This window comes from Phodopus roborovskii, unplaced genomic scaffold, assembly GCF_943737965.1.
Source record: "Phodopus roborovskii unplaced genomic scaffold, PHOROB, whole genome shotgun sequence".
Classification (NCBI taxonomy): domain Eukaryota; kingdom Metazoa; phylum Chordata; class Mammalia; order Rodentia; family Cricetidae; genus Phodopus; species Phodopus roborovskii.
The window spans coordinates 54464-68818 of record NW_026125344.1 but is presented as its reverse complement, the minus strand read 5'-3'; the positions used below and the strand labels follow the sequence as shown (position 1 = coordinate 68818).

General features: G+C 38.3%; 1 pseudogene; it reads left to right on the top strand.

Moving 5' to 3' along the window:
- Nucleotides 1-10055, top strand: part of LOC127214312 (transcription initiation factor TFIID subunit 4B-like) — an 82159-nt pseudogene extending 72104 nt beyond the window's left edge.
- Nucleotides 10056-14355: the final 4300 nt, after the last annotated feature.

Here is a 14355-nt window from a genome sequence, read left to right as displayed (position 1 = left end):
TGTTACAGCTTACTTCACTACATGTGACTTTTGGTAAAAGTGACATTTCTAAGTGTTTTCTGAGGCATTTAAAATTTTATATAAGATGGTAAACTTGGCTGCAGGGAGATGCTTGGGGTGTACACTGAATACTAATATGTATATATTTATAATTGTCAAGAACATATCATTTTATGGCTGAAGAAAACCCTGCTCTGAGCTGAAAATGTAGGTAGGTAAAGTCCATGTTGCTGAAAGCCCTGGGTTGGGTCCCACTACCATATAAACCAGGCATGGCGGCACACATCTGTGATTCTAACCCTAGGAAGTGTACAGAAAGGAGGGCCAACATTCAATGTTTATCCTTGGCTGCAAGGTGATTCATCTAACTATCCCTGCCTCCCTCCCGCCTGCCCGCAGAAATCTTGTGAAAATATTTCACATTGACAGTAGTAAGTTGCTGTCGTTGCACACCTGAGTAGCAAGGCTTGCAGAGAAGAAAGACACTAGATAATTCACTCTGGACTCCCATGCTTGTTTGGTCATAGCTCACCACTTGGAATGGACAGATTATATTCTGCACCTGCAGCACTCTGAACTGTAGGTGGTGTAGAGGACAATCCTCTTTTCTTCATGGGCGAGTTTATGAACAAAATCAACCTAATGAGAGAACAGATGTGCTTAGGATAGTATAGCCCTCAAAAACTGAAGAAAATATGTTTGACTAGGTAAAACGCCCCCAATGTCATGTCATGAACATGCATGAAATTAGGTTGCCTAATTTTGACTGTTTTGTTTTCTTTTCTTTTTCTTTCTTTTTTGTAGACTTTATATACCATTCCCTGCTCTGTCAAAAATGAACAAAAATTGTGAAGGGAATGACAGTGTTATTAAAACAGAATGGGAAGATTTGATTCCCATGTTACCTAAGTATCATTGTGTAAGTCTTGAGTAGATGATGCAGAGTTGCCAATTCTACCAAAATGTTTTTCTTTGCACTTTAAGGTTTTACAAAATTAATTTATTATCGTGTGTGCATTCATGATACATGTGTGGGTGTTCATGCCTTACTCTCCTGTGGAAGTCAGAAGAAAAATTTGAAATTATTTCTCTCCTGCCTTTACTCAGGTTCCAGGGATCAAACTCATGTCTCCAGGCTGGCTTGTGCTAAATGTGTCTTTACCACCGAACCATCTTCTCCAGCTCTGAAGTTATTTTTCAAAACAAAATATAGTTTTAAAATGAAATAAAAGACAAAAGATTTATATGATCTGGAGAGTCTCAATGCGCAATTGTATGGATTAGAATGGCCTGCCTGTGCAGGATTATCTTGATTATGTTATTGTAGATTAGAAGACGCACCATTCCCTGATAAAGGGATCTAAACTGTAAGAATATAATGCTTAGTGCAAACTGAGTGAAAGCATGAATGTATCTGTGACTCTATTGTGTCTGTGGATATAATATGACCCTTTTTCTAAAGGCCCTGCTGCTGTGGCTTCCCTGCTCTGATGGACCTGTAACCAGACTCTTGATTATATACCCCACACATACGTACACGCACAATGAAATTACCAGTTTTACTTTTCCTCCACCATAGCCTTTTTTTTTTTTTTTTTTTTTTTGCCATTTTATTTAATTAAGCGATACCTTTTTCTAGTACTCCCCTTCCTCTCATCTCCTCCCCCTGCCCCCATGTTCCAAATTTACTCAGGAAATTTGTCTACTTCCCTTCTTAGGCGGATCTATGTATGTCTCTCTTAAGGTCCTCTATATTCTCTAGGTTCTCTTTAGTTGTGGCCTGTAGGCTACAACTAATCTAATAGCCACTTATGAGTGAGAATATATTAATATTTGTCTTTCTGGGTGTGGGTTACCTCACTCAATATGGCCTTTTCTAGTTCCATCCATTTGCCTGCAAGCTTCAAGATGTCAATTGTTTTTTGTTGTTGTTTGTTTGTTTGTTTGTTTTAACTGCTTAGTAGTACTTCATTGTGCAAATGTACCACATTTTCCTTATCCTTTTCTTCAGTTGAGGGGCCTCTAGGTTGTTGCCAGGTTCTGGCTACTATGAATAATGCTGCTGTGAACATAATTGAGCAAATGTCCTTGTGGTGTGAGCTTGCACCCCAAAGTGGTATTGCTGAGTCATGAGGTAAATTGACTCCCAATTTTCTTAGAAGCCACCATACTGATTTCCAAAGTGGCTGTACAAATTCGCACTCCCACCAGCAATGGAGGAGTATTCCCCTTGTTCCACATCCTAGCCAGCATGAACTGGTTTTTGATCTTAGCCATTCTGACAGGTGTAAGATGGAATCTCAGAGTTGTTTTGATTTGCATTTCTCTGATGACTGAGGATGTTGAGCACTTCCTTAAATGTCTCTCAGCTATTTGAGATGCCTCTGTTGAGAGTTCTCTATTTAGATCTGTACCCCATTTTTTATTGGATTATTTGATCTTTTGATGTCTAGTTTCTTGAGTTCTTTGTATGTTTTGGAGTTCAGCCCCCTGACAGATGTGGGGCTGGTAAAAAATTTTTTCCCATTCTGTAGGCTGCCATTTTGTTTTGATAACTATGTCCTTTGTTAACAATCGCTTCTCAGTTTCAAGAGGTGCCATTTATTCATTGTCGCTCTCAGTGTCTGTGCTACTGGTGTTCTATTTAGGAAGTGCTCTCCGGTGCCAATGTGTTCAAGGGTTCTTCCCATATTCTCTTCTATGAAGTTCAGTGTGGTCTGTTTTATATTGAGGTCTTTGATCCATTTGTACTTGAGTTTTGTGCGTGGGGATAGATATGTATCTATTATCATTCTTCTACATGTGGATATCCAGTTATACCATACCGTTTGTTGAAATGGTTTCTTTTTTCCATTTTATAATTTTAGCTTCATTGTCAAAAATCAAGTTTTCACAGGTGTGTCATTTTATGACAGGGTCTTTGATTTGATTCCACTGGTCCACCTGTCTGTTTTATGCTAATACCTACCTAGCTGTTTTTATTACTTTTGCTCTATAATAGAATTTGAAGTCAAGGATGGTGACTCTAGAAGTTCCTTTATTGTCCAAGATTGTTTTAACTATCCTTGGTTTTTTGTTTTTCAGTATGAAGTTGAGTATTGTCCTTTCTAGATCTGTGAAAAATTTTGCTGGGATTTTGATGGGTATTCCATTGAATCTGTACATTTGTTTTGGTAAGATGGACATTTTTTGCTGTTAATCCTACCTATCCAAGAACAAGGGAGATCTTTTTGTATTCTGATGTCCTCACTTTCTTTCTTCATAGACTTAAAGTTCTTGACATACAGGTCTTTCACTTGTTTGGTTAGAGGTACCCCCAAGATATTTTGTTATCTGCGGCTATTGTAAAGGGTGATGTTTCTCTGATTTCTTTCTCATCCCATTTATCATCTGTATATATGAGGGCTACTGACCTTTTTTTTTTTTTTTTTTTTTAAGTTAATCTTGCATCCTGCTACATTACTGAAGGTGTTTATCAGTTGTAGTAGTTCCCTCATAGAATTTTGGGGGTCGCTTATGTAAACTATCATATCATCAGCCAATAGGGACAATAGGGAGAGTTTGACTTCTTCTTTTCCAATTTGTGTCCCCTTGGTCTTCTTTTGTTATCTTAATGCTCTAGCTAGAACTTTGAGTACTTTATTGAATAGATATGGGGAAAGTGGACAACCTTGTCCTGTTCTTGATTTCAGTGGGATTCATTTGAGTTTCTCTCAGTTTAGTTTGATGTTGACTGTTGGCTTGCTGTGTATTGCTTTTATTATGTTTAGGTATGTTCCTTGTATCCCTAATCTCTTTATCATGGAGGGATGTTGAATATTTCAAAGTCCTTTTCATCATCTAATGAGATGATCATGTGAGTTTTTGTTATTGTTGTTTGTTTGTTTTTTCCTTTCACTTTGTTTATATGGTGGATTACTTTGATGGATTTTCATATGTTGAACCATCCCTGCATCTCTGGGATGAAGCCTACTTGATCATTGTGGATGATTTTTCTGATGTGTTCTTGGATTCATTTTGCCAGTATTTTATTGAGCATTTTTGCATCAATGTTCATGAAGGACATTACTATGTAATTCTCTTTCTTAGTTGTGTCTTTTGTGTATTGGTTATCAGGTTAGCTATAGTCTCATAAAAAGAGTTTGGCAATGTTCCTTCTGTTTTTATTGTATGGAACAATTTGAGGAGTATTGGTATTAGCTCTTTTTTTAATTTCTGGTAGAATTCTATGTTGAAACCATCTGGCCCTAGGTTTATTTGGTTAGAAGACTTTTGATGAATATTTCTATTTCCTTTGAGGTTATAGGTCTACTTAATTTGTTTATCTGGTCTTGGTTTAACTTTGGTATTTGGTATTTATCCTGAAAATTGTTCATTTACTTTATATTTTCCAGTTTTGTGGACTACAGGTTTTTGATGTATGGCGTGATGATTTTCTGGATTTCTTCAGTGTCTGTTGTTATGTCCCCCTTTTTATTTTTGATTTTTGTTAATTTGAATATTCTTTGTCTGCCTTTTGCTTAGTTTGGTAAAAGGTTTGTCTGTCTTGATTTTCTCAAAGAATTGGTTCTTTGTCTCATTGATTCTTTGTATTTTTGTTTGTTTATTTCTATTTTATTGATTTCAGCCCTCGATTTGATTATTTCCTGTTGTCTACTCTTCCTGGGTGAGTTTGCTTCATTTTGTTCTGGAGCTTTCAATTGTTCTGTTAGTCATTAGTGTGAGATTTCTCTAGCTTCTTCATGTAGGCATTTAGTGCTATAAACTTTGCTCTTATTACTGCTTCCATTGTCTCCTATACATTTCAATATGTTGTGCTGTCGTTTTCATTAAATTTGAGGAAGTCTTTAATTTCTTTCTTCCTTGACACAGTATTGATTCAGTTGAGCATTGTTCAATTTCCATGAGTTTATGAACTTTCTGCAATTAGTGTTTTTGTTGAATTCTAACTTTAAGCCGTGGTGATCTTGTAAGATACAGGGCATTATGAATATATATCTGTTGAGGTTTTCATGAAAAAGGTATATTATTTTGTGTTTGGATGGAATGTTTATCTGCCTTTATTTCTCTGTTAAGTTTGTTGGGAAGATGTGTCTAGTAGAGCCTTGAAGTCTCCCACTATTGGTGTGTGGGGCTTGATATGTGATTTAAACTTTAGTAATTTTTTTTTTTTTTACTCGTGAGTGCCTTTGTATTTGCAGTATAGATGTTCAGAATTGAGACTTCTTCTTGATGGATTTTTCCTGTGACAAATATGTTATGACCTCCATCTCTTTTGACTAATTTTAGTTTGAAGTCTATTTTGTTAGATACTAGGATAGTTACATCACTTTGTTTCTTAATCTTTTCCCAACCCTTTACTCTGAGGTAATGTCTATCTTTGTAGTTGAGGTATGTTTCTTGCATGCAGCAGAAGAACAGATTCTGTTTTTGTGTCTAATCTGTTAGCCTGTATCTTATTATAGTCAGATTGAGTCCAACGATATTAAGGGATAATAATGACCAGTGATTGATGGTTTCTGTTGTTTTTTGGTGGGGATGGTGGCATTGTGTATGAGTTTCCCTTCTTAGGGATTTGCTGGTGTGGGATTATTCATTGCCCTTGTTTTTGTGGATATAGCTAACTTCCTTGGGTTGGAGTTTTCCTTCTCCATTTTTGTTTTGTTTTTGTATGTTTGTAGGGCTGGATTTGTAAATTGGAATTGTTTAAATCTGCTTTTGTTATAGAATATCTTGTTTTCTCCATCTATAGTGATTTGAAAGCTTTCCTGGGTAAAGTAGTCTGGGCTGGCATTTGTGGTCTCTTAGTTCTTGCGTAATACCTGATCAGGACCTTGTAGCTTTCTTTGTTTCCATTGAAAAGTCGGGTGTTATTCTGATAGGTCTGACTTTATATATTACTTGGCCTTTTTCCTTTGCAGCTCTTAATATTCTGTTTTATTCTGTATGTTTAGTGTTTTGATTATTATGTGACGAGTGGGTTTTGATTTGTTTTTCCCGGTTCATTGTATTTTGGTTTTCTGTAAACTTCTTATACTTTTACAGGCACGTCTTTCGTTAGGTTGGGAAAGTTTTCTTCTATGATTTTGTTGCATATATTTTCTGTGCCTTTAAGCTGGACGGACTACTTCTCTTCTATGTCTATTATTCTTAGGGTCTGTTTTTTCATGGTATCTCAAATTTCCTGGATACTTTGTGTTAAGAATTTTTTTGATTCAGCATGACCAATTAATTTTTTTCCTCTAGCATATCTTCAGCTCCTAAGATTCTCCCTTCCATCTCTTGTATGCTGTTGCTTATGCTTGCATCTGTAGTTCTTGATTGTTTAACCAAGTTTTCCATTTCTAGAGTTGTGTCAGTTTGTGTTTTCTTTATTGCCTCTATTTTAGTTTTCAAGTCTTGTACGGTTTACTTCACGTGTTTGATTGCTTTTTCTTTTCTTGGTTTTCTTTAAGAGATTTGTTGGTCTCTTGTAATTTTTTTTGTTTGTCTTTTCCTCTATTTCTTCAAGGGAATTTTTCATTTCTTTAAGTACCTCAATCATCTTAATGTTGTTGTTTTCTGCTTCATCCGCATTGGAAAGTTCAGGTCTTGGTGCTGTAGAACTCAGTGTCTTGTGGTGCTGCATTGCTCTTTGTGTTGTTGAGTATATTCTTACATTGGTGTCTGCCCATCTCTCCCTCCAATCTGTTCAATTGACGCCTGTCCTTCATGGGGTCTCTTCTCCAGTTGGTGTAGTTGGGGGCTGTTGCTCTGGCAGGGTTGAGCCGCCAGTGATCACTCCTTCAGGTGTAGATGGGCCCAAGACTCAGATGGTCTTTCCTCTAGGGATAGGCGGGGGCCAAGACTGTGGTGATCTCTCCTGTAGGTATAGGCAGGTTTGAGACTGAGGTTCAGATGGTTAGATAGTTTTGGCCCATGCTGTGGTGGTGGCCTACAGCAGCATCGATGCTGTCTCTCAGCATGCCCAGAGGCACTTCTTAAGATAGTTACTGGAAGCCACTGCTATTGATGCTTCTGCACCTCTCACTCAGCTGCTGATGTTCTCTTCCTCTCCCAGCTTCTAGGCCTCTCACTTGGCCACTGACCAAGAGTTTTAGTTTTATACATTTATCCTTCTAAGCAATTCTTTGTTTGGGACAAGCAAGGTGATTCAGTGGGTAGAAGTGCTTACTGTGAAAGTACAATAACTGTAGGTTGATCCCTGAAATCCATGATAGAAAGAAAGAACTTAATCTGACATCTACACATTTAATGTGGTATGTGCCCATCAGTCCTCATATGTACCATACACACGTATAAACAACAACAACAAAAATAATAATACTTCCTTTAATTAATTCCTTTAATTGCATTCATTTTACTTATTAATTTACTTACTTTGGTTTTTTGAGATAGGGTTTCTCTGTGTAGCTCTGGCTATCATGGAACTTGCCTATAGACCAGGCTGGCCTCAAACTCAGAGATCCACCTGCTTCTGCCTTGAGTACTGGGATTAAAGGCATGCATTATTACTGCCTGGCTTCCTTTTACTTTTTTAGATTATAATTTAATTACATTTCTTCCTTATCCTTCCTCCCTCTAAGCTCTCAGGTATACCCTTCCCTGCTCTTTTTAAATTAATGGCCTCTTTTTTCACTAATTGTTGTTACTCACAGATGTGTTTGTTATGTATATGCATTATATACCTTCCTGAATATAGCCTATTGAATCCATCTATTACTTGTATATATGTTTTCAGGACTGACCATTTGGCAGTGAACAACTAATTGACGACATGCACTTTCCTTAGTTGCCTATGGTTCTTTGTGTTGGGTTGAGGCCTCGTGGGATTTTCTCTAACCAGTTTGGCATGTTCATTGGTGTCATCCTCAGACTTTAATTAATAGAAGACTCAATCTGACACAGCATACTTAATTTCTCTTATATGTAACAATCTTTAAGCCTTGGATGGAGTTGCAGTTGTATTGTGGATGTAGCTGTTAGGACAGGGTTCTACAACTCTGCATTTTTATTAGTTGTGGTTTCTGTAGTGATCTCTGACTGTTGCAGAGAGAGATGAGGGATGAAGACTACTCTTATCTGTTCATATAAGGACATGTTTATGGATTGTGGTTAGGGGTTGTGTTAGTTTAGTAAAAATAGTGGTAGATTCTCCTCCAGTAACCACCATTTTACTAGTACTCAATAATTAGCTCGATTTCCAGTACCAGGCATGGTTTCCCTTTTGTTGAGTGGGTCCAATTAGAGAGTTGTTGGTTACTGCCAAGTATACATGGCACTATTGCACCCAAAGGGTTATCATGCCATACTTGTTGTTCGTGTGGTTCATAGATGCCGTAGCTAGGAAAGACTGTTGGTTATCCTCTTCATTTTTTTTTTTTTTTTTTTTTTTTTTTAAAGTGACATTAAGATGGCTCAGTGGATAGAGTAAGCACACAAAAGCCTGATAACCCAAGTTTGATTCCTGGAACCCACGTCATTTTAAATATAGGAGAAAACCAATTCCACAGAGTTGTTCTCGGGCCTACACAATATACAATAGCATGCATGTGCCTCCCTTCCACTCCATAAAATAATAGTAAATTAAAATTTTAACATAATAGCACATAGATGTCAGTGTTTAGGAAACTGTCTTAATGCAGGAGTACTGGGTTTCACTTAATTCTTGGGTGAATTTGATTCCTGTGTTGGTTGTTCTGTTTATAATCAGTAAATCAGGAAATTCAGTTAAGAAAATATTATTAGGCTAAGTGTGGTAGTGCATTGCCTTTAATGCCAACACTTCAACACTTGGGAGCAGAGGCAAGTAAAGTTCAAGGCCAACTAGAGCTAAATAGTGAGACCCTTTTTTCAAAAGAAAATGCTATGGATAATCATACTGTTTCCTCAAAATTTGTAAAGTTGGGAAGCTATAAATAATAGTCATTGTGCTTAGAAAGCTTCTGCTGTGTTTGTGATAGTATGGGAATATCCCATTGCAGAGGAACATGTAGCTAAAGTCCTCTAAAAGAGGATGAGATGTATATGATTGGAGGAAACCTTAATGGTGAGTATTTACCATTCACCATCAATAAATAATATATCATAGCACAGTGGCTAACTTAAGATCAAAGTAAAAATGGAGTCCTATTCTACCTTGCTGTGAGGCTTAGGACACATGACTTCACCAGGCCAGGATTATTTTCCTGTTTGGTTTGAGCAGAGGGAAACAGCCCTCACAGACCTTGCTGCAATGTAGTATGAAAGAAAGAAGACAAATTTTTAAGTGAAGCTCTGGTCACTGGGGAGCCATTAAGAATTTTTGGCACTGTGGCATGAGATCTGAACTATAATAGACTTTTGTTATGTTTATTTTTACTATTGATGCACAAAAGACTGCTGTCCTTTGAGACAATGGATTTTTATGTTTATGTAACCCTTCATCAATACCATGATCAAAATAAATTCTCCCATCATTTTGAAGTTGTTTGTAAAATCTTTCAAGTGGGAAGTCTAACCTGGAAGGGGCAGGAGAGTGGAGCAGAGGAGCACCTGGAAGAGAAGAAATCATTTTAGAGGCAACTGCCAGCCCAGGAGAGAGAAGTGAATGATGTCATGACCTTGCTGGGTTTAGCCTTCCATAACACCTTCCCAATGGACAGTAGGCTCCTGTGTGCCACAAGAAACAGGTTTTCCTTTATGAGAGTCCTTGTCCTTATTTTAAACTAATTCTCTTCCTCTCCCCCTCCCCCCTCCTCATTTAGGGCCTCAAAGATAACCCTTCTGCTTCTGGGACGTCCAGCCTAACAGCCACCAAAACATTGCTTCGTCCAAGAATCACAAGAATCTGCCTCAGGGACTTGATATTCTGTATGGAACAGGAAAGAGAAATGAAGTATTCTCGAGCTCTGTACCTTGCCCTTCTGAAGTGATCACTGCATCCATGCATCTGTCCATCAAGACGCTCCCTGTTTACTGCCAAAGAAGATAGAGAGAGCACTCTTGCCCTGTCCTGGAATCTACTCTGGAAAATAGTCACCAGTATGGAAGACCTCTGTTTACACTGACAAGCTCTTTTTTCTGCGTCTTGTCTGTATATTCTCTGGGTTCTTGCAGATGAGTATTTAGATGCTTCCTGAAAGTCGGTATGAAGTATACTATATAGAAGTATCTCCTTCCTACCTGTATTTAATTACAGCAGCTAGGATCTCCCTCTTACCACCTCCATTTTTTGTTTATTTTGTTTTGTTTTTTCCACACCATAGCAATAAGGTGCTCCCCTCTGATACAGGCTGCATCTAGATATAGGATAAAGGAAGAGTCCAAATGTATCCTGTGCTGAACCTGTCTCCTAGTGTTAGTTTTTATGCCTGCTATTAGAAGTTAATTAGTTAACTGTGACAGTTACCTTCTGGAATTGAAGTTTGACAAGCCTGTTTCAACTTGTGTCAGTTGAGCTAGAATTACAAATAGAGCGGATGGGACCATTTGTGCCTGAGGTTGCTGACTCTCTGGCTCCCCCACACTGCACTGTTTCTGATCCCTAGTAAGGGGGAAATCCTTGTTAGCTAAGTTTTAAAACTGAAATTGCTACTCATATACCTCACTGAAAAATGAAAAACTAGAAAGTACTGGAAGGAATATGAGGAGGCTTTGCATTCAGATTGACAATGGGAAAAATGAAAATGGCATTATGAGACAGACGTGTGTCCTGTGTTCCCAAGGAGGGTGGCTGCACGTGAAATGCCAAAGCTGGCCCTTGTTCTGGTGATGGGAAAAAAACTATTGGTCAACCAAAGAAGAAAATCTAGCAAACATTTAGTTATAGTACTGCAAAAGATTTGTTTTTGTATTATTTTAATTTCCAAGATGGAGTTCTTTCTTTTGTAAAGAATCTCCCGTTTACCCTATGTTTTAAGATGGAGTTCTTTTTTTATTTTGTAAAGAATCTCCCATTTACCCTATGTTTTAAGCATCTAGTACTTTTTAAAACTTACAACTGCTGGCAAGAACATTCTAGGACGCCCTTTGGATTGTCTACTTACAGGTGCTTTCAGTGTCTCGCCCTTGGGATGTGGCTCTACATGTGAGCAGCATGTTATGTACCACTCTCTTGAGGAGGAAGCTGATATTCAAAGCACCCCCCTCCTCCAATTTTTAGAAATCTATCTGTGTAGATTATAATTGATAAAAAAAATAATAATGGACTGGGTTTGCGCTCTCCCCTTTAAAAAATAATAGTGGAATTGAAATCATATAGTGAAAGAATGCCACACCCTCCCAGAAGATAATTAAAGAAAAACACTAGAGGAAGGATTCAGGGGAAACTCCTCTAGTATATCACTCTCCATCCTAGTATTCCCACAGGCCTGTTATGGCCATGTTCTATACTGTTGTAAGAGTTTAATTAGCCATAGTTTTTGTTTTAGCAAGTTATGTAAAATGCCGTAAATTATGTATATGTGAAAAAAGTAACTTAACAAGAAAACTATACCCAAAGTTGTTTTGTATATTTAAATGCTTTGCTTTATTTTTTGTAAAGTACAATGTAATGTGCTCCTACATTTGTGTAATCTTATTGACCAGATGTTTAAAATTATTTCAAATACACCATTAAAATAATTATTTTATGATTAAAAAACAAAAGACAAAATTTTGTTCAGTCACTGACTTTGCAGCAGTTTTCATTAATAGCCAGTCCCTGGAGGACTCAGATATGTCTGCCAGTGAGTCTCTTATTTATTTTGGACTGTGGACATTTGGTTCTGGAATCTCACTTAGATCTAAGTTGCTTTATCACTTCCCTTCCTTTGCAATAATTGTAAATTTGCCTGCTATTTGACTCACAAGAAAGCTAAGCATAGTTAGTATGAAAGCTTTTCTTGACCCATTGAGTTTCTTATCTAGAAACTCTTTTAAAATTTTTAATATAAAATATTTTTGTGATATATACACACACGTGTGTGGTGTATGTATGGGTGTCTTCCTGTCACCCCTCCCTCTGTCTTATATCTGGAAGCAAGGTCTCACTGAGTCTGGAGCTCACTGTGGCCAGCAGCTGCTCTGGGTCTTCTTGTCTCCACCTCTGAGCTCTGGGATTTCGGGAGCGTACCAGCATAGCTTTTTGCAAGGGTGCTGCGAATCCACACTTGGGACATTATGCTCACACAGCAGGCACTCCAGCCATGGAACCATTTCCTGAGCCCTTAATGTGAGTTTGGGAACCTGTGGTGCAGACTGTATGTTACACAAAGAAAAACAAATATGTGTGTACAACATATTCTTCCACACAGTTGGGAAAGTAAAGGCTTTGGGGTAGATTTGGATTTCAGATGCGTTATCTTTAATACACAATGAGCATTGAATTTTTTTTTTTTTAATATGAGTGCTATGGATCCAACTCAGGTTGTCACATTTGTATAACCATACTTTAACCCATTGAGTCGCCTCCCTAGCCTCAATAGTCTTCTTTTCTCAAAAGAAACGTTGAAACATATGTTTGTACTTTGTGTGCGTGCATTTGTGTTCATGAGCATGAACACATGGAGGTAAGAACAGTGTGCAGGGGTTGGCCTTCTTCATTACGTGGGACTGCAGGTCACTTCAGGCCATGGGGCTCGGCAGCAAGTGTCCTTCCTTACTCTGCTGAGCCATTTCAGTGACCCCAACAAGCACTTTTGAAACCTATAAAACTCTTCAAACTTAAAATGCACACGACATGTTTTGTATCATTAGAATTTTGTCAAGAGAAATTTGTTTAGAACTGAGACTTTATACTAGTGATGTCATGGTTCCAGCAGAAAACACAGCAATCAACATTAAGGCAAACTTTCTAGGAAAATTACAGGACCAAGATACATGTTGATTTGGACTTTATTTGTCTATTGTAGAATGAACCAGTTAAGTGTGTCTACAAATTTGCCCTCAAAAGTTCTAGTTATATTCTGCAGGGGGCAAAATTATATTGTGTCACATGTGTGAATGTAACCTAGTAGAAAGTTTTTACATTGTACCATTTGCCTTGTGATACTCTGTCACACTTGCTAATACCAGAGACAGGCTTCTCTGTGAGGGGTTGTGTTGATTAAGTTGATTAAGTGCTGCAGCATGCACAGCTGTCTCATAGGTCAAGCCGGCTCCACTCTACAGCAAGTCCTCGATGGAGATCCCATGTACTGGCATCATCAAAATGCTGGGGTCTCTGCATCTGGCCTGTATCTTTGCCTCTCCTGGCCTCTCCTTAAAGACTCCAGCGCTCCCTCATAGTTCCAAGCCTCAACTTCTGTTCATGAGCCCTTCTACCCTGGGTCTCTATCTACAGCAACTAAGTCTGTAACTTCGCCAATGGCCTCTCCTCAGGGACTGTAGCCCTATCCACAGTACCAAGACTCAGCTGCTCTCCATGAACACTTCACACCTTTAAACCAGTACCACCTGAGTGACTCTTACAACTCCCAACATCAGCTAACAGCAAATGATACATCCCTGGATGCCTCTGGGACACAGCTTCTGTGTGCTGACCCAGAGGAAACAGTTTCAGAAGATTTCCCCTTTATGATGTCAGTCTCTGCTTAATCACTGCTTGTTTCTCAGCTTCTAATGGCCAGTATCAATTGTCACAGCAAAACAAAGATCTGGTCTCTTACTAATCACAGCCAGTTCTGTTGGCTAGTTCTGTGTGGACTTGACACAAGCTAGAGTCCTTTTTAGAAGAGGGAACCACAATTCAGAAAATTTCCCTACCATGTTTGCCTGTGGGCAGGCCTGTGGTGCCCTGTCCTGATTGATGACTGATGATGTGGAACAGCTCAGCTCTCTAGGCAGTGCCACCACTGGGGTGGTATCCCTGAATGCTGTAAGAGCACATGCTGAGCAAGTCCGCAAAAACTCTCTTGCCACGGCCTTTTTTTCCAGTTCCTGCCTCTGTGTGATGTGGAAGTATAAACTGAAATAAACCCTTTCCTCCTCAAGTTACTTTTGCTCATGGTGTTTTATCACAGCAATTGAAAGCCTGCAACATGCACCTTGGGCAAATTATTGTACTTTTGTTTCCTCTCTGAAGAAAAAAAGAAAAGTACCTGGCCTATGGTGTACCTGTGAGAGTTTAGTAAATGATAGTGATTGCATGTAAACCACTCAGACCAATATATACATATAGTAGGAAACATAATGCAGGAGTTCTGCATTTTGGAGATTTTAAGCGACACAGCTTTACATCCTACCTAACTACTGCACTTGGCTAAATGCACTAACTTTAGTTAATTATTTAATCTAATCTTAAGATTTAAGATTACTGTGTATGTGTGCCATTGAGACTGGTACAGGAAGCCACAAAAAGGCTATGACTAATTCTCTCTCTCTCTCTCTCTCTCT